Consider the following 26041-nt stretch of genomic DNA (forward strand, 5'->3'; position numbering starts at 1 on the left):
CAAAGCAGTAGCACTATCCTTTCAAAAGTCATTAGAGTTGAAAGTGAAGAGTGTGGACAAGGTTTTTCAGAAATGAAAAAGGGATTCTGAAGACACACCTAATCACACTATTCTATCAAAAATGTTCGAGATAAACTGCTAAAAAACACACTTTCCTGCCCGTTTTATGATACCAAATTTTAGCATAATGTAAAAGAAGACCTGCTCTTTCAGAAAATATGAAAAAGTCAAGTTCGGCTATGTTGACCCATTTCACTTGTTTTCAGTCCTCACGCAAAATCAGTGTGTGCGACTTTATGTTCGTTTTGAGGTGCACGGTCACATATCACATCATATCATACATTGTAATTTGACTGTATGATAAGTAATATATGAGCAATCTGTAATGGTCGTCCGAGAATAAAGGCCGGGCTCCGTCACGGTAGCTTCCATACTATGGAAGGCATCCTGGTTAAATGGTGCCATAAGAGATGTATAAAATAATCAATTACAAATGGTCTGCCTGAACTTCGACCTCAAGATATCGTCCCATTTAAGGTCGTTCTGTGTGGTACATCCTCAATCCAAAATCTCAATCCATAATTTCATACTGATGAATTTTACATTGAAATCTAACCTAACTCCACAGTAAGTTAAGCTGTTCGCCATTATTAGACACAATACTTTTTTTTAACGTTTATATATCTATATAACTACGGGTTTTTATTTAAAAAAAAACGTACATATATGTATATATATATATATATAAGAGTCCAGGATACAAGATTAAAATTTATTTTCATTTCCATCAAATAAACAAAGAAATTATATACGACGTATAAGCAGGACATATTTGTGACAATTGCCAAAAATTAAATTCATTCATTTATCTATTTTTTTTATTCATGTTTTCTTTAAAAGCAGGGTTGTCCCGTTAAGACCCCCAATGGCCTGCTTTGCAAGGGAGCCGTGTATCAGATACAAAGGTTACAAGATCAAATACGGATTACAAATAATATCGAGAAACATTATATACAAATGGAAAATAAAATGAGAGCATAATTATGAAAACATAATACAACATAATACAAGTGGTGGTCATACGAATTAATGACTAAATCAAAAGATAGACTGGTGAAGCCGGAGGCGTTTCTTGAAAATTTGTAATGAAGGGGATGATTGAACGGAAATTGGTAATGAATCGAACATTTTACAGGTGGAGTATGAGAAGGAACGTTTTTTTGTGGTCTGTTTTTGGCTTAGGTAAATATAACTGATTTGTTAGGACATGTCTGGTAGGATATATGACGTTACGTCGAGATAGAATTCTACAAAGGTAAGGTGGCGCCATATCATTAACTATTTCATAGGCCAATATACAATACTGATAAATTAACAAAGTTCAAATGTACATCCGAAAATGAGTAACAAATGAAGAAAACATAATTATATATATGTATATATATATATTTAAAAAAATATATAGGCCTACAGTACATATGCATAGAGTGCAAGTCAATTAAGAATGGGAATGGAAATGGAGGGTCCAACTGAAAAGCAAAGCTCGTACGATATAGGACTCTAAGAAAAAAAACACATATATAAGACAGTTATGTATGATAAATTAACAAAGCTACTAACCGATGTAAATCAAAATCAAACGAACTATTGTCAACTGACATGAAATCACATTGGGAAGGGGAAAAAAGAAGAGAGAGAGAGAGAGAGAGAGAGAGAGAGGAGAAACTACACCACGTGACAGCGTGGACGCAAGCAAACTGGATTCTATGATGTAAGAGTAATGATAAAAACAACCTAGCTGGAGTGAATATAATGCAAAGAATTTGGTTAAACCGGTAAGAATGCAGAAGAATGGACATAAAAGAAGGAGAGAATGGACACCATGGTATACATACGGTACAATAACAGGAACATCGCAGAACACTTGTGTTCAACAGATTGCACAAATTATTTTTCTCTAATAAAAAAGATATTAACACTTAATTGTTTGATGTTTGAAGAAATAGTAACTTGACTGAGATGATGAGTCGAACCTAATTCATTTGTTTGTTACAAGATTTGAACATTTTTAATTTATTCTTAAAAGAGTTTGATCGCAAATCGAGTTATTTTCGTTCTTTTTACTTTAAGAAATTTACGATTAAATCTGGTAAAATCAGACAATGATATTAGAAATTACAGTATATACCGTTTTTTAGGAATGACTTGAAGAATATTCCTTACTGTTCATCAAGCGAGCTATCACTGGAAATGTGTCGGTTGACTTGCCCTTTCCGATCACTGATGGTGGACTTACTTGAAAGGGATCGTATAGTTTTGGTTAAGACCTAACCTCGGGTTTCTAACATTTTGGGGTGAGATCATGAGAAACCTCTTATGAAATATGAAAGAGCATGTAATTCCAAAAGGACTTCAACGTTTATTTGATGAAAATTCGTTTTGAAATAGCTGAGATACCCAAAACAGGGCAATATCAATGAAATGTGGGGACCCATCTTTTATTACGATCGCTTTGTTTTACTATATTTTTGGATGTCTCAGCAATTTCAAAACCGATTTTCATCAAATAAACTTTGAATTCCTCTTAGAAAGGTACGCTCTGTATTATTTTACAGACGGTCTCTTGATATCTCCCAAAAGTTAAAAACCCAATTCTCACCTCTACCAATACTGTATCATCCCTTTAAAATCCCCGTTTTCCATCAAATTCTTCTCAAAATGTGTCATTATGAAAATGTGTTTGTTTGTCTTTGTAGGACTGTCCTTTGTAATGATTTACTTCAAGATTACGAAGCGTAATGCAGATTCCTGGGACTACCATACTTCCGCGCATACCTGAATTTTAAAAGGAAACGAATAGCTTTAATATTATTGAATTTGAATAGATGTCTCAAGTCTAGTTTGTCGATTGCAAAACCACAAGAGCATCAACTAACTATAGAGATTTAATCATACGTGGAACACAAAGACCTTTTTGAATGAAAATATGTCTGCCCGCAAGCACATTTCGCTTGATGGGTGAGTGTAATAGCGTTGCATATACAGAGTCCATTTGAAGATATCATATATCCTCGGGGCTTGTGTTGTAGATAACAATACAACAATACAAAGAAACCACGAAAAAAAAGCTAACGCAAAGTCGTTGATATAAGTTGAGACGAAGTTGTTGAAGGCTCTACACAATTGATACACCCACTCCTTAATGTTTCAGCAGTTCAGATTTCATCTATAGAAAGTGCTAATACAATCTAGAATTCTTAGTTCATCTGTGTTGAAGATATGCACTTTAATATCAAATGTAGCGGAATACCAGTAGTAACATGAAACTTTGTGAAATATTTTCATAGATTCGAACTATTTCTCATGTGTAGGAACTTACGTCATTGTCAAGAGGGAGAGAAAGAGAGAGAGAGAGAGAGAGGGGGGGGGGGGGGAGTAAACAAACAAACAAAAACCTCAGAAAAGCTCCATACCAACTATGCAGAAGTGATGAGATTTTTCTACATTTTTGTATTCTTAGTGCCGCAATGTGAAATTTGAGATTTCAGAGGACAAAATAGCAAATATCCCCTTTTGATGATTGTATTATATGCATCGGCCAAATTTTACATAGGCTCCTATGCAAACACAATTATCCCGCCCCCCCCCCCCCCACACACAAACATATATAAGATAATAAGTATATATATATTATATATTATATATTATATATATATATATATATATATATATATATATATATATATGTATATATATAATATATCATAAACATTTGTGTGTGTGCGTGAGTACGTGATCCAAGTGCATTGTACACATCAATGATACATAATATACTTAAGAATGGCAGTGTGAAGCGCATCTATATAACGTATGTATCGCTGGTGGTTATACCACATAATGAAGAAATATATATTTGAATAACGCTATATCGGTGAATGGAATTACCAAACTTGTTTGTTTTTCAGACATGATCTGAACTGCTGCCAGACCTGTGTGCCTATCTCCATTATCAGTTAGAATAAACTAACTGACATCGTCGAGATAAAAATAAGGAGAAGAAAAAGAAGAAGACACGCACACCCACAAACCCTGCATACAATGAACACCCCAAAACGATTGTCTCCTGTTTTGAAACGATAAAGGGTCGGCGCCAGTGCAGAGATGTTTAACATCTTTAACATCATTTTTTCTTCCTTTTTTTTTTTTGTCAGGCGCCAGACAGTGTTGGAAAAGAAGCGCCAAGTAACAGTTTGTATCATAAGCATAGTTATTGCTCCAAGATGCATCTAGAATCACCCACGCAAATGTTTGTTTCTCGGCTATTGGACAGAAAATGTTTCATTTTCATATATTTTTTTTTTTTTGTGCGTCATCATGTTACTCAGACAAAACCGGGGGTCATAAAAGGAGCAAAAATGCGCGTAAAGCCAACTTTGGCAACAGTCATTAATCTTTGCAGTTTTCTAACATTAAGTCCTTTTATTTTTTTTTTTTCATGCAATGGAGTAGGTCGTATATGTCAATATAAAGTTAATCATCTCGGCCAAAACACCCCCAAGTTATTTTCCCCGACAGTATATGACGTTTTGTGTTTTGTGAACGCTTTTTTTTAACGTAAGCTTATTCATTTCTATTTCATTTATTTATTTTCTTCTTTTGACAGGGACTTTCCGCTCTGCTGATATCCAGTAGACCTGCGTTTAAAAGAATCCCCGTACAGACAGCATGAAGTAAGATTAAACAAAACAAAGAAATAAAGTACAGATATAGGTTTTTCGTCCCGTTGCATGTCGTTCCAATTTATATTTAAGAAGCAATTTATATCATACGCTCAGGCTTCCGAATATAGTCATTAAAAATCGTGTTTTGTTGTTCAAATTAACGAATGAGGCAGCCTAATTCCGAATTTGTGCATCCTTATTCATAGAATGCGCATACATTTTCGGCAACGGTTATCAAATTCGTCTCAACCTGTCATTTCAAGTACATGTACTAAGTATTCAAATTCGCATTTGGGCAAACAAGGTCATAAAAAAGCATTCAGGTTAAACATGCATAAGTCCTTCGAAAAATACATCACTTGTACTGTATTTTGAATTGAAGGTTACAAAAACGTGTAAATATGAAAAATATATAAAGGCGTGAAATGAAAATCATAAACACTATGATGATTATGATGAAAGTAAAATGATTAAAAAAATTATATTGAAGATTCCATAAAATGTTAAGAAAAAGAATAAATATGAATGTCCAGATTAATGCTGATCATGATCAATAACGTAAGTAAAAGTCATATTCAATGCTTTATTGCACAAAATCACTCTTGCTTATAAATACTTATATAATTATGTATATATGTGTATTACGAAATTGAATTATCAATTGTGAAAATGAATGTTCAAATCCGAATTTAAACTTGTGACCACTGATTTCGGTGCCGAAAAACGAATTTGAAAGTACAATGTACTATAAACGTGAAGTCATTTTGACCAAAATTACTCCTACGACGCAATGCAGAGTAACAGATAGACATTTTAATCGTGCTTGGGAATTTAAACTTAAAGGGTATGCAATATCATTGTCGACTGTGCTACATGAAAAGATCCAATGAATTCGATGTCAGAAATCCACGTTTTTTAAAAGACAACAGTAGGACCAAAGAGTCAGCGAGATGCACTGTACACAATCTATCTGACAATACTGAATTTCACAATAACCTAACCCTTTGATTATTATCAACCTTTCTTTTTAATGAGGTCAGACTAGAAACATTTTCTGGTTGAAATCATACAAAGCGGAAGGATCAAAAAAGCAAATCATTTAACTTCATGTAAAAACAACTGGCAGGAGTCTAATCAGGTTTCATTTTCTTTATTGGGTGTACCACAGATTTGACGTGGGCGTAACTTGTATTATCCGCCGCCTTTTGTACGAGAACTTGCCACTATACCGTGACTTTCCTCGCATACTTTTCAGTCTCTCTCTGCCTCTCTCTCTCTCCCTCTCTTTTTCTCTCTCTCTATCATCTCTATCTATATCTCTTTTCATATAAAGTCCGAAGGGCGGCGCATTCCCATTGTTCAACCGTCGCAACCTCATGCTGGCAACCGAACGCGTTCTAACAACACTCCGCAGCCCGTCGTACGAGCGCACACAATTTCCCTCCCAAAAAAGAAGCAGCAGTGTTATAGCACCACACCAGACAATGTTGACTAGGAGATAACGGGTCCCGTCATCAGGGCATTGTGCCAATACCTTTTTTTCTTTGGTCCATTTGGTGTATGTTCCATTTCATTTCTTTACCTGTTCGTGCTCGCACACACACGACTAACAGGACCGAGGGGAGAGACACGGTGTTTCGTTGTTCGAAACAGGTGACGAAGAGTGAATGAAAATAACGCATCGAGTGCAACAAGAAAAGGCACGCTGGTACAAGTGATATTTGGACGATCTTCAGCAACAACAGTTGACGCATCTTCTAAATTGCTGAACTTACTCAACCCTCTTGACAGTGATTAACTTTAAATAGTTCTGTCACAGCACTCAAACTAATGCACAGAAAACTCTCCGCGCCGGAAAACCATAGCTCTTGAAGAGTGGTTGCCAAATACAGGTAAGTTTGATCATTAAGACAAAAGTTAACTGGTCTATACAATTGCAAAATATTGCAAAGTTAAACCAGTGATTAGATTAACAGATACCTGGTTCTTGGTACCTCTTCTCTTGAGATTTTTCTGTAGCTTTCAGTGAGATTGTATCAATTCACTCTTTTATTTGATTGGTTTCTTTGCCAGATAGTTCATTGAAAAGTATAAAAGGAGGAAAAATCATTGTTCTTTTATCACGTTTATACAATATCATGTATCTCGAATTGATGTGCGATCGCGTTTGTGTCAAAGCGATAGAGCTGTGTTGAACGTTATTGTCTTCGTCTTGCAACATATTTTGTGCATTTCCATCAAATCACTCACACATATACGCGCAACAAACAGAAAAATTCGCACACGGACACTTCACTTAATCTACTGTGATTAATCATTTGATTAGTTAACTGTCTTTTTAGTCATTAGGAGGCGATGTATATAGAAGCCATCATATCATTGCCTCAACCGTTTTCATTCAAAAAGAACGAAAGTATGCTCAGCGCAGGAATTGTTTGCCTACCGACGTGCATTAGGAATTTCGATACGCTCCCCTTATTTCCGTTTGTGTTCTTTTTTTTTTTCAACAGAGTGGATCTGTGCGGGAGGAACTATGAACTTACTTGCGAAATCGTGTTTAGCCAGAGATATACAAACTGCCATGATAATATCCAGTCTTTATCAATGCATTGCATCTTTTTTAAAAGCTAAAGTAATCATGTAAAGGTACAGGGGTCGTAAAGCCTTAGATCGTTTCAACTGTTGACCCAAGATAATAAAGCAAACACACTCTACGTTATCCTCTTTTCAAAATGTATTGCATGTAGAGTACTGAAAGATATTGGTAGACATTCCATGGACAAGATAATTGCAGCACGATCAAGTGTGTTGTTAATCGTATACTAACACACCTACAGTGAACCCCAAACTTCGCATTGTTAGAGAATTTCCGCTTACCAGCAAAAGAAGTCTGTAGTGTTTTGTATCTAATGACGAAGCAACTAGGAACTTAATAGGGGATTGGTCTCTTGAATGAGCTCCTGGCTCGATAATCCGACGCGTAGGCTAATCTTGAAGTATTGCTGAAAATAAGTTATAATTACGCATGTCGTCATCATCGCCGACGATGAATGGAAGTTCTCAAGAACTCTTCAAATACCAGTGATCATCCAGTTGGTGAAGACAGTTGTACGGTGGAAATAACATTCATGTTGTGTAGGCATTCAATATTGTATACTAACGTATAGCAGCAGCAGCGATATTATCACGAATCTATCTTCTTCCGCGTCATGTACTTACTCGGGTGTTACAAACGTAATTTCTGTTCCCCGCGCTAGAAATTTCCATAAAAGTTGAATTACGGGCCTCCTTTGGGTTAAAGGAAAGGTGAATTACATTTTCCTCGACTGATATCTCCTGAAATATCATGACATTCAAAGAGACAGAATTATTGAATTCCAGGACCGCATCTACATTATTTACTTTCTCGTAGAATTCTGCCCCGATAGCAATCTCAATGTAGTCTTGCCAGATTGAAAGTAACAAATTGATACAGAATTTACATAATTGTGTGGTAGTTGAGTTTCACCTCTCTCCCCTTCCAATTCTGTAAAAAAATCAAATGAATTATGTTCCATGATGCCACATTTGAATCGCAAATCACAAAGATCGTTCAAGTCAAAAGATTTCATGGGGCATTCTGTAGAGATATAGAAACGTTCATAAACCTATTGGGGAGGGAAATATTCACTTGAAAGACGTGGATTAGGACGCAGAAAGTAATTGCAAAAAAAACAAACAAACAAGATATTACTTTATTATGCATGACCGGAGCTCTGTAATACATATTTTCAAGATAAAGATGTATCGGCGAAGGCGCAGACTAAAAGCAAATTTAAAAAAAGAAGAAGCAATCCATCTTTCCAGGTGTAGACCATAAGATGTATCCAGACTTGGTTATTTCTTGAACTCATTAACTAATATTATTACCAGACATACTGCTTATGTTTCTAAAAGTCTGTCCAATAAACGCGGCTGTATGGTCTCACTCATAAAGTCAACTCGTTTTTTTGTTCTTCACAAAACACCGACAAGAATATTTGTTTGCACGAATTTCTTACCAATTCTCCCATATTACAGAACTAACAAAGACAATAAGCAATAGAATTATAATTTTTCTGGTTTCACATCCTTTGCATAATGTAGTGTAACATTTGTTTTAATTGCCGTGATATACACACATTAGAACAAAGAGCAAGATAGTTAAAAAAAACTAACATGCAAAACTCCATAACCTTTAAAAGAGTTAACTTGTCCGGAAAATGACAAATTTCAAGGACGTGAACCAAATTAACAAAATACACAAACACCCCTCAGAAATAAACAAAGACAACTTAAACATTTCCCTTAAAGAAAGTGTTCGTGGAAAATTGAAATTGTGCTTTCATGAATATTTAAGGATTCTGAAATTTAAGCTTTTTCTTAAGGTGACCGTTGTCACGTGCAAAATGATTGTCAAGTAATTAATACACATTGTACATCACACAGCTCAACTGAACATATTATGCTAAGATCGATCCTGGGCTCATGTTCAATAAATGCAAACCATTTCTCCAAAACAATCTAGTAACTGCATCATTTCTCACCATCCTTGCACCCCCCCCCCCCCCCCCCCCCGTTGAGGCGATCGGCCGTAATAAGGCAAAACAACGTAACTCAGAATATCATGTTCTGAGAAAAACGAGTTTGAAAATTCAATTGGTTTCCATTTTTCCGTCATAAAAGCAAATCTCTTGTGAAGCGGCGAAGTTCTTTAGACATTACTAAAGAATATCTCGGAAAAATTTCAGTTAAATAGGACTTTCCGTTTTAGAGTAATTGCCATGTTTAGAATAGATACAGCATTTTACCGAATCACAACACTGTGCTGATGAGTAATTCTAGTTTGCCAAAAGAGCGTATCCTGACTTACGTTGTGCGAGAATCCTCACGCGGCAACATATGAATTAGGCAAAAGAACGTATCCTGACTTACGGCGCGTAAGCATTTTCTCGTGAAGCAACTTCAGTATGCCAAAAGAACGTATCTTGACTTACAAATATCTGCGCCTCAAACCTTTCATCAATGTAATTAGGCAGAATGACGTATCCCGACTCAATGGCAACAATCTCTATCATTTATTTACTTTCACAATTTTGTTAACTGGTTGATTAAAAGTCCCGTTATATGTTTTTTAAATATATATTAAGAATAGTAAAGCACAGTAGCTTGCAAAATTATCGATGCAATGGAATATTTTCATTTTTTTCTGAAAAATTACCGAGTATGTACTAAAATGTAATTAGTTGTTATCCACCAATAACCGTAAATTGTTGTTTTACAATATGTACTTCATTTGCATATACAGTTTATTGTTTATTGCGATGTCCATTCTTTTTTATTATCTTTAAGTGTATGTTATTTATCTCTTGATGTAAGATTTTTCATTGGGAACACAATTATATTTGGTTTATCATTCATGTTCTAACAAAAACATGGATTTGGTTTAATATTGACCACTAAAGTACGAGTTTGGGTAAAGTCTGTAAAATTGATTTCATTACACGTTTTATGCCATGTGAACTTGAAATATGTATAATCTTTAGTATGAAAATGCAAGAGTGGCAACTATAATGACTGTATGAGAACTGGCAAAAAAAAATGGGTATAAAAAAAGAATTGTATAGACATCTGTACATACACTTTGTTTTAAAGACACATACACGCATTTAATGTGTTGATATTGAGACTCCTATTTTAATTTCTATCTTTTCTTTGATTTATCTAACGATTTCCATTGAGATGAAAGGATTTCAACAAAAAGAATAATATTGTGTACTTTGTTTATCGTTATAAGTTGTTAATGTTTGGTTGATTGCATGAATTGTATCCGTAAGGTTAAAACTTCTAATGATAATATGCCTCAATTCTTTGAACAACAACAATAATAACAGTGATTTATCAGGTAATTATGAATCCAGGTTTTAATGTTTTAGGTGTAACTTGACCACTCACACACACACACACACACACACACACGCACACACACACGCAAGCAAGTACAAAAACACACACACACACACCTCAGACTTGTCAGAGGTGCAAACATTCTCTCAGTAAAATAACTTTGAGATAAACATGACAGAAACGTAGATGCAGAGACTGATTTTCATCTTCTGAAAGGTTTATATGAAAAAAAAAAGTGTGTACATCTGTTTATCAAAGACAACAGCATTACAGAAATCATTCGATTATTTGCAAGTCTTAAAAATATGAAATAGATATCTACGCTTCCTTCTTACAATTTAAGATTTTAAGAATTTGATATGCCATTATGCTTTTATCACATTGAAAGCAAATCAGCAGTAGCTAAACATTATCATGATGGTGAATAAGAAATAGAAAAAAAATGGAATTAACTTCCCGAGTAAAGTAGCTTACAAAATTTTCAATTTCAATAGAACATTACATAACTGTTTTTTGTTTTGTTTTTTTCTAGAGATTAGTTATACTATTACCGTATCAGACCTTCGCATCAATTTTTACCTTGGAAGATCAGAACATCTACAAATTACAAATTATAAATAGCACACAAAGTATTTTCAATCCTTACTGTTGTTGAAGATCAAGTGTAGTAAGAAGTAAATACTTGGGTAAAGAACAATCATTAGGCAGCTGAAAGGAAGGGAAAATTTGCAACAGTATTCACTTTATAAACATTTTAATAAACGTGTTATCACAACAGTAATTTGCTGTGCTGCAATACATCTGCGTTGTCTGAGAATTCCCGGAGGGATTAGGCTTAAAATAAATCAAAATTATGCAGGATATAAGGTTACTATTTTCCTGGTTTTCTGAAATATGTTGACAAGTTTCAATCGACATGATATTGATTTTTAGGGCAAGCATTTACAACAACATTTGATATGAACAAGTGATAGTTTTACCTAGAGTTGATAATCATCATTTCAAAGGGCAATAAGCCCTCAACATATTTTCTTTTTTTTTCGAAATAGAATCTTTAGTTTCATATTGATATTAAGAAAAAAACTTTCTTGTGCCTTCTTAACGTGAGAACAGTCATTAACACTTCACAGTTGAGTTTTGCGAGTTCTTAATTTAACTGTGAAAGATTTACTTGATCCTATATAAACAATCCGAGTCACTATTTTTCTTTTAGAGTTGACTGATCTAGTGCACAATCCACTCCATCTTTCATGAGATTCTGACGGGCGTGCACAGCTGTTCTGAAATTTGTATAGTTGCTCTTTTCTCTGCTGTCGAACTGCTCGGTAGACCACTGCAGGAGAATGTAAAAGAAACGGAAGAGAATAATTAACACAAAATAAAATAAGGCACTCTGTATTTTCCATAAAAGACAGCTAGTGAATTTCAACTCTGTTTTAGTTACATTATGTGATTAATTTCTTCATTAGACATGGTTGTGTGTAACAAATCCTCTCTCACAGACCCCACCCCCCAAAAAAACAAACAAACAAAGAATATGAGAATGAGTATTTATAAAGAGTTTGTTCGCAAAAATCGATAAGTCCATTTTTGAAGATTTTGAAGTTCAGTCTCTCTCACAAGGTATCTTTTAAATGATATACTGGTCAGTCCATAAATAGGAACATTTTTTAAGTTATGGTCAAAAGAATCAAACAATTTCTCTTTCTTTTTCTTGACCTTTAATCGCAAATATCCACATTTGTCAAATATGGACTTATCGTTGTTTTTTTGCAAACAAACTCTTCAAATATTAAATACACTCAGAATATCTATTATTCAACATCATACAGATACCCCCTTGAGGATGCACAAGACTGTGTGCTTGTTTTTGAGAGAGAATATGGTGACTATTTCATCAGTTTTCATTTAACATTATTATATCTTTTATCGCTAAGGAATGAACTGTGAAATGTGGTATTCTCAAGTTATCAGAGAGTCATCATCATGGATTCTGCCTTCTTTTATTTTTTTTTCATAATTTTACCAAATACCGGCTTGTGTCGCCAGTGATAAGACAAAGGTGGGATTCATTTCTGCCCCCTTCTACTACTTTTTTTTTTGTGGTATGAATTAATAGGTGATTATTCAACTTGTACCTTTTATTGTACTTGATACACTGCACTCCTTTTCTGTGCTGGTCTAGGCTGGCGGTTGGTGTGGACACTGAAAAGAGAGACAAGCAATTATGTATTTCAACACGAATGTTAATATCATCTAAGGTAGACGATTGGGTCTGAATATTTGAACTTTCCATTGTATTTAAAACCACCTAACTTAAGAATAGATATTTGAATTCCATGAGCTTTAGCCCCCTCAACATTTTTATAGAGGGGGGGAGGGGGTGGAACGTATAGCATGTATAGGATCTACCATGGCTACAATGCATTATATTGAATCGAAATGAAAAAAAATATAAATGTTTTAAAGAATATGTACAGGTGACTAAAATTGCACAAAGAATAAAAAATAAAGAAATCAGGCCTCCATAGTTAGCAGGTACAGAGTACCATTAAATATTACTTTATTTTTTGGGCTAATTTTAAGTGGGTAGATTCCTGTATGTATGAAAACACCACAATCACATTCTTCATCCTTTCAAGAAAAAACAAACAAGATCTAAGACTACTTGTGTTTAACCAAAGATGTAGACCAAACATTATTTTTTGTCCCTACTTTTCTTGCCAAAGTAATGATGTTAATGTCATTATTAGAACATGTCGTCTGCCAACAGTTCATGTTGCCGCTGAAGACTAAATAGAATTCATCATTATCAAGCCTCATTGTCATTAGCTTGAAGTCGAGTCTACTGTTTACTATAAAGCTGTTACTTTTTTAGACTTTTAGACGAAAACTGAATTTGAGGTAGAAGACGTCAAGTCGAATGATGTCGATTATCATACAGTATATTGGGGTCCAGATAATTTATTTGCGTATAGGTAAATTTCTTTTGAGAGTCACTTCTTGATCTACTAGACCACTAGTAGTAGAAGTATCCTACATTTACAGTAGTCCAAAGTAGAACCACAACCACAACAATGAGCCAAGTTTTGCCAAAACCCACCGACAGGAAAGGCTGTCATACTCTTAGATCTAAGTTTGCTCTTTATTTTCATAGCTTGCTGTGTCTTCTGTTTATTTTTTTTTACTCATCGTTTTCTTTAATCTTAGTGAAAACTATTATCGAAAGTACTGGACCCTACTAGCAAAGCGTACTGTCGTCCACTCTGTACAGCCCAATCGCCGTACTTCGCATGGCGTCTGGTCGGGCTAGATCAAACTTAGACCTGACAAAAACAAAATAAAACTTACCGGTGTTACCGCTGATTTTCTTTGTGGTAGCATTAACTGGTCAGGAGAATATCCATTCTATGACTGCAAAACAGAACAATTGGCATGACTTCATGGTTCACACTGCAGCGAAGATTGCCTGCCAGTCAACCCGTACTCTGCTGCAGCACTGCTGCAGCTGTAGTCGCAAGCGGCCCGGCAGCAGCGGCGGCACTACACTCACTGCCGCGGCTGAAATGGATCTGCTGCACGTGCCCGTAGGTCTTACACATAGAGTTATGCAGTGTAGCGTGTGTTGCGATGGCCACAATGTTGATACGTTGTTTTGCCGTGCTGACTGTAGCGCGCATGGCTCTGATTTTATACAGCAAAGCGCTGTATGATGACATACGTTCTTTTGGCGTCGCAATTTCCTTCTTTTTTCTTGAGAAACCACCATGAAAAAACAGTGTATGTAAAGATACGTTCATTTGCCGCAACAGCGAACATGCTTTCTTTGTCATTTCTATACGTATCTCAGGTTACGTTGTTTTACCTTGCTGGAAACGGCAAAGTTGTGAAAAAGGTGTGTAAGATACGCTTTTTATCTCTGAAATGGTAAACATTTGAAAATTGAGACATTCACCATTAAAAAGAGCGCATTTTATTTTGGAGCCATATGCTCATAACTCAAAATGCCCAAATTTTGAGTTACGTTCCTTTGCCTTATCACGGCCGCGATATAGACCACAGTCCACTTATTGCACAATAACAAACATGACAAACAAGAAAAAAAAACGAAGGTTAGTTAATTAAATAGAGTAATTGCCTCAGAACGTGATGAGGCTGTCGAAAATTAGTCGGTGCTCATCAAAAGTGGGCAAGGACACAGTTTGCATCAAAAAATGGCAAAAAAAAAAAGAAGAAGAGATTGTCATCGTAATCGGAAATTTGGACCTGTTAAGAATACAGTATTTAATGATCATGCCATTAGTAGGCATGTAAAAAATCAACCGCAGACCATAACAACTACACTATTTGCTTTATCATGAAGATATAAGAGACAAGAGTGCTTAAAAATGTGAGTGTGTGTGTGTGTGTACGTATGTTTCCATTTCTAGAGCCTTGTCATTTCAATTTCGTGATAAGATAGGCAACTTTAAGGTCGATGAAACTGCTACAAGCGGTGGTTTCTGCGACATGTGGAAGTCTCCTATCCTTCCTTTAAAAGTCGAAACTTACAAGTGTAGAAGGGTGCTAAGAGATTAAGTTATAGTTGAGTTTTAAGGTCTACTTCGTAATCAAAAGTGCTTTTCCAGAACATTGCTACGTCAATAGTGACTCTAAATTTAGACATGTACAAAAAGTGCATTCGTAGACACCAAAGTAACGTAGCATGTTACGGACGGTGCTTTTAAGATGCCAGGTTCATTGCATTTTTGGTTATACAAAACTATTGAAAATTACCGACAACGCTATATTCTACTAACATCATGATAATTGCTTGTTTCCGAACTTCATTCTTGTTAAAATGTTTTATGATGATGCAGTGAGCAAGATGATTTGCTATCTGTTATCTAGCTCGTTGTTGTTGTGTTAAAAGAGAAAATTAAACTTGATGTTATATTTTCTTGAATGTCCATGTCCGCCGATTTGCGTCATATGCTGCATCCCAAGGGTATGGCTTTTTCTGAATCTCTATCTCACCACTCTTTATTGCATTTTTTTTTTCGCTTGCCCAGACATTTCGTATGGTTTCGTACAACAGTATTTTGGAGAGACGAATTCCCAAGGTTGACCAATCGAACTTTTCATTAAACATTCATGGGAATTAAATACGCGCTTATTTTCTCGCCTTGCGACAAGTTACGGTACCAATGAGGTCATTATTTCAGCACAGAATCAGATGAGGGAATAACAAGTGTTATCTCGTTACTTCAAAGTAACACGTGCTGATGGAGTCGTTGCTAAACAACACTCCATTAGCGTCCTTAACTATAATTGCAATTAGTTGCTTGCCTATTATCATCGCCAACTTATCTTCTCACGAAAACCATTTCCCGATGAAAAATCACTTGCGAGAAAATTAAAATGCATTGCATATATACGTGAAAGCTTGCTTAATATCGTTTCCCCAAGGTAAAAGAGGAACAAATAAAAGATAAAATCATTTTCATTTTTTTTTAACGCTCTGTCGCTGCAAGTGATAATGATTGGCTTGAGGATAGAAGAGACATGAACAAAATGTTTCATACGTCTTGAAATTTTGCAGTTTTGACATTTTTATAATATTAATGGTGTGTGAAGCCATTAAAAGTAATTAGCGTTACTGTCAAAATAATTCATCGTACACACCTACAATTTCAATGGAATTATTTCCTAATAGTTGGGGAATTTGAATCTCATTTACAACAAACATTTACCTTCTTGTAGCAAATTACAGGCCCACTCCGACGGTAGGACTTCTGAAATTTAGAGTGACATTCTACTTCATCTTCAAGAACGCTTTTAGAATTCAAGTAAATTCCAAAATCATAGGCAAATGAACTTACTAACCCATGTAATTTTGAAAAACCGAAATAGAAAAAAGGCTAGAAATAAAGAAAGGTTTGAGTTTTACCCTATGAAGTACTAGCAATACATAATTAACGTGTGAATGAATAAATAGTTAATTAAATAATTGAGTTAATTGATAAGCAAATTACTGAAGGAATGAATAAATAAATAATTAGATAAGTAAATAAATGAATGGAAATATTAGTACATGATGGAAGCATTGATCGCCATGTTCAACACATCGACGTCCATTGGTGACACAACTATTGGTTGTCACTATAATAATATAGATATTTATATACATAAACACAATAATATATGATGCAGTTTAATAGGACTATCGCAGAGAATAATGTGATATCTGGAACTTGAGGGTAGAACGATGAATTTATCATCTTTGCCTCTTGTAGTCGCAAACTGCGCTCGTTAAATCACATATGTATTTACTTATTTTTGTAATCAACCATTTGTGGCAAAAGAGATGGCGCTCATTTTCTTCACACTCTTGCTTGCTTGACATCGCTATCAAAGCAGGAAGGTGAAATATCATTGATTGATGCTTGTCAAAGACTAAGTCCATTTTTGCCTCATTGATTTATACCCATGAACTGGTGTGAATGTTATTCACACGTCTCCTCGACTGAAGAGGAAAATGTCCTTAACATTGGTATTATTGCTTACAGCTGGCAAGGCGTGTATTGCTCCTCCGCGTGTTATCAATCTCCTGAGAGAAGAAAAGGAAATGCAATCAATTCATAATAGACATAACACTTGTAAAAAGTGACATATTGCGGACTTCTATCTATAGTTATTAATGACGTCAATAAAAGGCAGCTGTAATTGCTTTTTTTTTTCTCTGAGAATAGGCGCACATGGTGTACTGACATTTTTTAGAGGGATTCCGAAGTCTAAAGAATCGTGGCTTCATCACCCCTGCAAAAAGGAGTATGCTGGTGTGATCGTAATTGCTTACAACTGAACAGGTTATTGCATCTCGATGGCTTTATTGCATTAATGAGGCGAACAAATTTTATTATAAATAAATCATTTTAACCATGCTGGATGAATCTGTGTGCGAAGAAGTTTCCTGTTAAAATGGTTGACGAATTACAAGCTTGTTTCGATTTTCCCTTTGCCTCGTCGAAGGAAATTTTCCATTTTTGTTTTTGGCACTCTCTTTAGGGTTTTGTCAATAATGTCAAAGATGGTAAAATACAAATAATTCTGAAAAGTGAAAACAAAGCAGGGACATCATTTCATGTCATTGCAGTTTCTTTTTACATCAGTCTAAACATGTTTGGGATTTGTGTTAGTTTCTTTCTACTCGTAAAAGGACATTTTTCCCCTTTGATAGTGCAAAGTCAAAACAAATCTTATCAAATGCAAGTTTCAGATCGAAGTCATTTTAGACTTTGCATGGGGGGGGGGGGTGGAATAAGATGTTAAATCCGAAACAAACATTATAACACCTTAAAAAACATAAAAGCAAAAAAAAAAAAAATCTTAGTGTAAATCAAAAAACAGACAGACACAAACACACACACACAAAACTCTTATAATGTAACTTTTCGAATATTCAGAAATAGACAACTTTGGAAAGTCTATAAGAAATTCCATGTGGTCGTGCATGGTTGCAAGATGCTCTGTACTAGTGAAATGAGGTGATCATGGATAATATTTGTGTGATATGTCTTATATTCTTTATTGACTATTTCGGCACCTCCTGGCTCGTGAAAGCCAGACATTTATAATGTAGGCCCACATTAGAGACTCAGAACTTTGTTTTCAGAAAAGAATCCATTAATTCTCATACTCATCAACACTTCAGAAATGTTCCGTTTTGCTTGTGTTATACCCGGCAATACGACCGGGTCATAAACTCTAATACTGGTACAATGATACAGCCTACTATCATTTACATTGCGGTGTGCAGAACAAAATGTCTATTAAATGTGTAATGTATTTAAATGAATCATATAACAAGATAATCTATCACGCATCACGTATCTGTACTGATATTGATATCTTTAAACGTTCAATTTTCTTCTTGCAAAAAAAGAAAAAAAGTTACTTGTCTTATCACGAACAATGTGTCTCGAATTCGGCGGTAACGTATCGAGAGGGGGGTAAAACGAGAACACACGCTCCACGGAACTACATGCCACTATCAAGCAGGGTGCAATGCTTTAGCCTGGGAGCAGCCACCCGTGAACACCTGTGCGTGTTGTGTGTATGTATGTTTGCGAGTGTGTGTGTATGTGTGTGATGTTGTGTGTATTCATGTATTAGTTTACATTAAAGGGCGACTCTAGGGAGAATGACAGAGAAGGAAAAAAATCATCCAAGAAAAGCATCAAACTGATATGGCGGGAATTCGTGACGACTGCTCGTTTGAGGGACTTGATTATACTCTAACAATTTGATCTCTTGAAAAATCAAAAGTACTTTACAATATCTTTCAAAATATAAAACAAACTATAATTCTATCATAGGCCTGCTCATTCACCTAACAGGTAGCAATGGTATTTTTTTCCATTCTAAAAATGTGATTTTATATCAACCTTTTAAATATTGTTACCCCTCCAACCTATCTTGAAGATGAAATTTAACACTCAGAATTTGGGCTTTACCGTTTCTGAAATTGTTTATTCCAATATTTAACATATAAATAAAACATTTTGAGTGTTAAATTTAATATAAAAACCGCGGGTTGGAAAGTGACAACATTTAAAATCTTGTACTACCAGTCTAATTTTAGAGTGTTCTATTTGCTTAGTTTTTTGTTGCTCTTGTCTTTTAAAGCCAATGAACTCCCCACCCAGGTGCATTGACCGGTCCGACCACAGGGTTGGGCCCCGTACACCAGGCTTCATATCCGAGTCTATTCCCTCGACGTTATATTCTATCTAGCGTGTCGCCTGTATCATGGACATCATCTCGTTAGCGGTCGCTGCATGACGCAATTTTATGCCTCAAAAGAGACGCCAGTGTTAATCAATTAGGCATGTGTGACTTACTTTCAAACGGTCGGTATTAATTTTCTAAAAACAAGGCATATTGATCGTTTCGTTTAGAGAATCGCAGACATGGCAGAAGCAACCCTCCGCGTAAAGTCAGTGACGATCAAGTGTATGAACCTCAAATTTCTGGAGGATTTTTTTCCTTTTTACGAACTATTTTCTCTTCTTTTTTCTCTTCCCTCTTGCTTGATATTATTTTGTCCTCTATGGATTTGGTTTTTGTATATCCGTCTTACGATTTGTGACCTAGAACTGTCGGAAGGATATTATAGCTTACATAATCCCATAGGCCCCACTTAATCTACTTGCTTAACATTGTTCAACTTACTCCCCTCCCCCCCCCTTCATTCCTAGGGCTTTTACGCAAAATATCTTCTTTTAGCAAGTTCGAAGTGTCGACCCATTGTTTGAGAATTATGTTTGGAGAGAGACAGCGTAATATGATTCCGTCTAGAAGAAACCGGAAGATATCCCATAGTACCTTCATGTCTTTAGTTTTGATAAGGAGGCGAGTACCACGGGAGGCATCTTTTCCTAGTGATCATTGTCCTGGCGGCTAAATCTGTCCCGTGACAATTGTCCGAATTATGCACAGTGTCAACAATTTGTCAATGTTGACGACATTAACGAAATCAACCTTGCCCCATAAAATGGGTTAAAATGTTCCCCTCGGCATGACCTGTTTCAGTTTTATTATCTGTTCTTTTTAACACTTTATTTCGTTTTGTTTTGTTTTCCCTTAAAGTAGAAATTCGTAAAATCAAACATCCACTACCTCGTTACAGATCTTATTCAGGTTCTTCCATGGAGATATGCATGGCCCTTAAAACTTATTTCCTGCGTTTTCTTTCACCTGCTTTCTTACATCGTGGTTAGTGACCTCTTTTGTCTTTGTTCATTCAGAACGTTTTGAGGAAATAACTGACGCAACATTCTTGCTAAATTCCCAAGCCATCGTCGCAAACAATGCGCTAAGGTAGGCAAGAATAGAAAACAGTAATAGACGCCCAAGGAGTGAATGAACAGCCAAAAAAAAAAGAAAAAAAAAAAAAAGAAGGAGAGATTCTAGACCTAGTATAGGTGACAAATTGTACTCCAAGATTTCCCCCGACTACGCCATCTAAATATACAGAGGGTATGAGACTGTTTTGTCGAAAACGGTAGGGAGACATTTTGTGATTAGGCATTAATACGTGCTATTCGTTCCTTCTTTTATTGTGTGATTGTGCGTATGTGCGTGTGTTTGTGTGTGTGCGTGTGTAAGTGTGTGTTTTGTGCGCTTGTAGGTGAGATACACTATGGAAGCTTGTTTGAAAGATGGCAGTATTATGGACGGGCGCTGATGCCTGTAATACGCGTCGCTGCGTTCATCAGGGCGAACAGTCATGCACGTACGGAGTCGAATAGCCACGATCCTACTATAATGCTTTTTAAATTTGAGGATAAACCTGGCAATTTGCGTGTCTCTCAAAAGGACTTATCTTTGCACCTGCTGTATACACTCTTGAGTACACACAAAAATTCCCGGGACTCAAATGCCTGTGGCAGGCCTTGAACAAGATTTGCTGTTGCTGCGGGCATCATTATTTTTTCATCATATTCCATGTTTCTTTTTATTCATATCATTCATCGTCTAACGACAGAAGTATGCGTTGAATCTCCGTGCACTCGTAAAGAGTGATCCGTAAATTCCACCGAGCCATAATGACATCTATCAAAAACGTTTCATTCATGTACTTGCGACTGGTATTATAGAGTACACTCAGCAACACGCGCGACTTGACTTTCGAACAGGTTGGTTTATGCTATTATGTGCGAAAAGCATACAATGTCATGTTCTTTACATGGCAGGATCATTAATTTTTGCACTTTTCCCCGACATCAACCTCGCGTTTTAATGGTAAAGTAGTTGTCCTGGTGTGAAGTACGTTCTTGAATATACTTTTATCTATTCATACATTCGTAGAAAGAAAGGGAGGGCTGAAAGAGACAAAAGATGGATTGTTAATGATATTCATGATACATAGAAAAGACAGGTCCTGCGTCCTACACGGATCTTCTATCAGAGGCACCCATATTGATATGCATTCATTGTTCACAGAACTTCTGATCTATAAAGATGAAAGTGAATATACCTCTACGTAATGGGACATGTGTCTAGCTGCAAACTAGTTTTATCGATGACAGAAGCTAACACTCCCTGATCCACATTCCCGATTTGTGACATTTACTGCCCTTTGTTCGTTGCTGCACACAGTATTGTGTGACTAATGTAGAAATTCACGGACGAATAGGCCTTATGTTCTTGCTGTCGCCAGCAGGTGTTGAAGCTTTTTTCCCCTACGTAATATATCACTCATTCTGCTTCATTATGTTTTCCTATCATTTTTTTTTTCAAATATGGATTCCTTTTACTAATCTGTAAACACCTTTTCACATCTATTAGTGCTTCTTCTTTCAAATCCTCCCTTTTTATGCAGTTTCTGCACAATGTTGTTTTTTTATGTGACGATACCTGTTTTGTGCAGGATCTATACTGCTTTTTTTTCGCTTGCGACCCTGCTAACTCCCTCCCATTTATTCTCTATTCCTTTTCTGCCGCTGCCGTGTAGCTTATATGAAAATCACCGAGTTATTACTAAACAAATCAAACCAAAAGACACACAAACAAACACATACACACATACGCTAACACACGGATGAATATGAAATACCCTGATGAAGTTTGAATTTCACAAACACAATGAAAATAAGGCGAAATTTTTTTTTTTATAATGCACATTGAATTCCAATACATATTGAATTCTAAAAACGTCATTTCTATAATAGCTCAATCTGAATAATGCCTTTGTCTTTCCTCATGCTGGGTCGAGTTTCAATATACCACTCTGCAGTGACTGACCGTTCACCCGCGATTGTGAACTTGTGGTCCTGGCATCATAAACCGGCGCCGTGTGACTTTAGAATTATCTCGTGCCGTGTCTGTGGCAGACGTAAGAAATGGGATATAATCGTCTATTAACTTGTAGTTTGGAGCCACTTGTCAGAGTTCCTTTTCTCTCTCTCTCTCACCACCAATTCTATCCCCATCCTTACGTAGGCTATACCAGTTTCGACAATGATTTGTTCGATTGGAGTCCATGATGAAGTATTTTAAGTATCTTTTACTACTTTTTTCTTGTCCTTTTGTTTTTTAATATTCTTGTGCCTAAATTCTGGTATTTCGAAACATAATTGCATAACATAAGTGTATAAATGTCTTACTGTTTTATAGGAAATATTGGTGTTTTTTATGATTAGGGTTTTTTCTTATTATTTTGTTGTTGTTGTTGTTTTGGTTTTCTTTCGCCTAGTCGCGACTATTGTTACTTTATTTGCTTTTTATTACTTTTCTCACCACGATCGCTCCCTGATCAATTGGTTTGTCCTGCTTTCTGTTTATGCAAGTCTTTTAAACTTTTTTTTTCTTATTCCTTCAGTTTGACCTAGATGTCTGTGATGAACTTTTTTTCTTTTTAGGTGCATTTAATTTGTGTGGCCTTTTCCCTTTTTTATTTTTCGCGTGTTTTCAACCTGTATATTTTTACACACGTTGTTGTTTTATGCACATTATTACCATTATGATTATATAGAAAGTTCGGGTGATGGATTTAATGATGCTTTCCTTTGGCGAATTATGTGCATGTTTGTTTGTTTTTTAACCTGTTGTTGTCGGGGTTTTTTTTTTTTTTCTAAGAACGTCAAACTGTCAACTTTACGTTCGAAATCCACCGAATAGTGTTGCGTGTTGGTACATTGGAGCTTGGTTTTCGGAAACTTTAACTGTCGTCCTTAGTTTGACGGAGGGAGAAACACCGACGAAATACCGAGACTCGATGGCCAGATTAGGGAACAGAAAAGTACATCTTTTGTTTCTTATAAAGCGAGAGAACAAACAGAAAAATCCAGCTTTTTTCTTCGAGCCGTCGTTTGATTAGATTTATAGCAATCACCTCACTCGCAGGCAAACCTGAGCAAGGCAAGGGTGTAGGTTGTAACCTAGTTGAGATCTTGCTGGCTTGTCAGTAGCAGCTTGATTACACACCACTTTGTATTCTCTATCTATCTGTCTATCTATCTATCTATCTACCTATCTATCTATCTTCTATCCATCAATCAGGCAAGGCCTACTATCTCTTGATGTATCTATCTTTCAATCTATCTATCAATCTACCTTAGTATCATTAAAGTATATCAATTTCTATATCTATCTATTCATCAATCCATCTATCAATTTATCAATCAATCAATCAATCAATCAATCAATCAATCAATCAATCAATCAATCAATCTACCTATCTATCTATCTATCTTTTTATCCATCTATCTATCTCTCAAAACAAACAGAAAGGAAACAATTGACCAATTTTCATTAACACCCTCTCTTACATCAAAATATAGAAAAAAAAAACCTCAACGCAATGGGCGCCTGATAAAACCTCGTTATTATCTTTCTCGAAATTGATAATATGAGATCGTTTTGTTTATCAATATTCCGTTAAATTCTTGTATTTTCACATTTTTTTTTTGTCAGATGATGTTGCGTGCCTGCCTTGGTGTCTTGGGTTCGAGACCCAAGAAGAAGAAGAAAAAAAGTACATGGATGCGATCGCTTACCATACGAGCAAGAGGCAAAATGCAATCCCTTGATCTTCCGATTGGACTTTAATACACAGTACACACACAGACACACAGAGACACACACACCATCACACACAAAATGGTAATTACACACACGCTTTTATTCAGTAATACATCATTATTCGTTTTCATTTAAATAAGTTAAGGACAGTATTCTTAACTGGTATTTCTGTGCAACGTAACAACATATTTGCATCATTATATTTTATCACCCAAGAACATACACATAGATTTTCCGAGTGAGAGACAGTCAACAACTATTAAAGCCATGTGCGCCAATTGTTTCTGCCTCACTTTTGAAAAACAAAAAACAAAACACGTGGCGAAGCACAAGAAGTTTGCAAAGCGGGCGCCGGTAATAGCGGCGCCGTCCAAGTCGCCCCACGTGACCTCCAACAATCAGCAAACCAGTAGCTGACTAGACAGACGCCTCAGCCCCACCAAAGATATTATACAAGGCCAATCAGAGTATCACTAAGACGCGATTCTTTATTGCGTCAATAACTTGGCGTTATTCAGAAGCATTGGATATAGATTGTATGTCAGCTGCAAGGATGCGACGCCAAAGAAATCCTATTAACTAAAAGCAGAACACGTCTATGTATTACATGCACCATATAATAATTATACTTTACTTACTGCAAACATCGCTAAAGGCGCCAAATGTATTTGAACGAACCTTCAGTATTTTGATATTAGTCATCGTACACACAGACCTTCAGGGCAAATTGTTAGCTTGTCACTGTACAGATATAGCACATAGGTAACAAGAAAAAAAAAGACATTTGTCCCTAATCTGTAAGAGAAATGACTATGTCCTTGCAATAAGATACCAAAACGTTCGGTGAGTTTGCAACCCTACAGCCCGATGCTTCGGAGATGGAGCAATATCCCATAGTTTGTCATACATACAAGGTTCGGGCCGGTTCACCTTGGTATTTGGATACTAAAGCTGTGATTGCCGGTCAAGCAGTGATATCAAAAGACTCTGCCCTTGACTTGACTTGTCCCTTGACGATAATGATAACAGATAACATTTAGTTTATCAGTGTTCATGTTCCAACTTGTTTGCGGTTCCGTAATCCATACCGGGAAAGTAATATCAACAGGTGCGATCACACTGGCAAAATTTCGAGATCTTAAAAATCGCGATCTTAAACTCCTCGATCTTTTGCCAGTCTGACCGCACCCTAATGTGCCTGTATGGCGATAAACGTTTGCTGACTATTGCTAGTCACCTGGTGTGAACCACGAGGGGTCGACATCATTCGTCAGATTCTTCATGTGTAGATAGATATATTTGGACCACTTTACCGGGATATCACTCAGCTCTTTGCGATGAATAAATGAAGTGGGTTCTTTTACTTGCTTGAGTTTAATACACGTAACCCACACAACGCATTTCCTAATGTCCTATCCGAGGGACAGAGTGTTTTTTTTTTTTCGCTTTAATACTAGAGGGGTGGTAAGATTACACACAACATTGCTCAAGTAGACTCAGAAATCGAACCCCGGGTCATTTGGATAGGGAGGCAGACCCGTTATTGACTGTGCCAAATGACCGCACCACCCCCCCCCCCCCCCCCAATATTCGCCGGTAAAGTAATAAGGGGCAGTTCAAGAGTATCACATCTATTGAATTAATATGGCGTCAAGTTGGAATCCCCTCTGTTGACTTGTTCTCTGCAGTCCTTTTTTTTTATCTTTCTTCTTCTCTCTCGTCGAAACTTAGACTATCAGGCAGCATATCTAGGAGATTAAGGAGTAGGGAAATTATTTTAGAGTCAGCCTATATAATTCCAATATCGCGACAGCTTGCCGTGCAAATAA

General features: G+C 36.2%; 1 protein-coding gene across 1 annotated transcript in view; it reads left to right on the forward strand.

Annotated features, from left to right (window-relative positions):
• Positions 1 to 6413: 6413 nt before the first annotated feature.
• LOC139745434 (uncharacterized) overlaps positions 6414 to 26041 on the forward strand; it is an 87161-nt gene continuing 67533 nt past the window's right edge. Inside the window, exon 1 of the mRNA XM_071655823.1 lies at positions 6414 to 6613. The gene's annotated coding sequence lies outside the window, so the exon portion shown is untranslated. The remainder of the gene's footprint in view (positions 6614 to 26041) is intronic.

Source organism: Diadema antillarum, unplaced genomic scaffold (genome assembly GCF_040938485.1).
Source record: "Diadema antillarum isolate AM-2024a unplaced genomic scaffold, OU_Dant_1.0 seq00001265_RagTag, whole genome shotgun sequence".
In the NCBI taxonomy this organism is placed as follows: Eukaryota; Metazoa; Echinodermata; class Echinoidea; order Diadematoida; family Diadematidae; genus Diadema; species Diadema antillarum.